The 1,567-nt window shown below is 34.3% G+C and overlaps 1 non-coding gene across 1 annotated transcript; it reads right to left on the bottom strand.

Moving 5' to 3' along the window:
* Positions 1–1,258: 1,258 nt before the first annotated feature.
* Positions 1,259–1,365, bottom strand: LOC136386587 (U6 spliceosomal RNA). Its single transcript, XR_010747957.1, has one exon. It is a non-coding gene; the product is annotated as a U6 spliceosomal RNA (small nuclear RNA).
* Between the last annotated feature and the right edge of the window lie 202 nt (positions 1,366–1,567).

Raw genomic sequence — 1,567 nt, forward strand, 5'->3', positions numbered from 1 at the left:
GACAACTGTCAGGCCGTTCTCCTTATCTTTGGGTATGTTTCTATTTTGTTTGTTAGTTTATTTTAGTCATTAGATTCCACACATGAGTGAAATCATATGGTACTTGTTTTTCTCTGACTGGCTTATTTCACTTAGCATAATAATCCCCAGGTCCAATCATGTTGTCACAAAAAGTAAGATTTCCTCCTTTTTTACAACCGACTAGTATTCTGTTGTGTACATGACCCATGGCTTTTTGGTCCACTCACCTACTGATGGGCACTACCTCTTTTTCTTTATTTTTTATTTAGAAAATTAAATTTAACAAGGTGACATTGATCAATAAGAGTACATAGGTTTCATGTAAACATTTCTATAGCATTTGAACAGTTAATTATGTTGTATACCCATCACCCAAAGGCAAATCATTTTCCATCACCTTATATTTGTCCCTCTTTACTCCTTTCCACCACCTCCTCCACCTACCTTCTTCCCCTGGTAACCACTTCAATGTTATTTATGTCCATGAGCTTCAGTTCTATATACCACCTATGTGTGAAATCATAAAGTTCTTAATTTTTTTCTTTTTTCTGACTTACTTATTTCACTGTGTATAATGTTCTTAAGATTCATCTATATTGTCGTAAATGGCAATAGATCATCATTTCTTATGGCTGAATAGTATTCCATTGTATATATGTACCACATCTTTATCCAATCCTCTGTCGAGCGACACAAGTCTTGGCCACTGTAAATAATGCTGTGATGAACATGGGGCTGCATGTGTCTTTATATACCAATGTTCCTGAGTTTTGGGGGTAGGTACCCAGTAGAGGAATTGCTTGATCATGTGGTAGTTATAGTCTTAATCTTTTGAGGATCCACCATACTTTCATCTATAATACAATAGTTGTACCAGTTTACATTCCCATCAGCAGTGAATGAGGGTTCCTTTTGCTCCACAGCTTCTCCAACATTTGTTATTATGTGTCTTGTAGATAATAGCCAATCTAACTGGTGTGAGGTGGTATCTCATTGTAGTTGTGATTTGAATTCCTCAAATAGCTGGTGAAGATGAGCATCTTTTCATTATCTGTTGGCCATTTGCATGTCTTCTTAGGAGAAGTGTCTGTTCATATCCTCTTCCCATTTTTTAATTAGATTGTTTGCTTGTTTGTTGTTTAACTTTGTGAGTTATATATATATATATACATATATATTTTATATATATATATATACATATATATATATTTTATATATATGTATATATATATATTTTTTAAATATGGAAAGCTTCACGAACCCGTGTGTAGTCTTTGTGCAGGGGCCATGCTAATCTTCTCTGTATTGTTCCAATTTTAGTATATGTGCTGCCAAAGCGAGCACCCTCTATATATTTTTTCACTCTATATATTTTTGATATTAACTCCTTAATGGAGCTGTCCTTTGCAAATATCATCTCCCATATAGTTGGATGCCTAATTTGTTTTGTTGTCAGTTTCTATTGTTGTGCAGAAGCTTTTTAGTTTGATAAGGACCCATTCATTTATTGTTGCCTTTACTTCCCTTGCCTTTGGGGTCAAATTCA

This window comes from Saccopteryx leptura, chromosome X (assembly GCF_036850995.1).
Source record: "Saccopteryx leptura isolate mSacLep1 chromosome X, mSacLep1_pri_phased_curated, whole genome shotgun sequence".
NCBI lineage: Eukaryota > Metazoa > Chordata > Mammalia > Chiroptera > Emballonuridae > Saccopteryx > Saccopteryx leptura.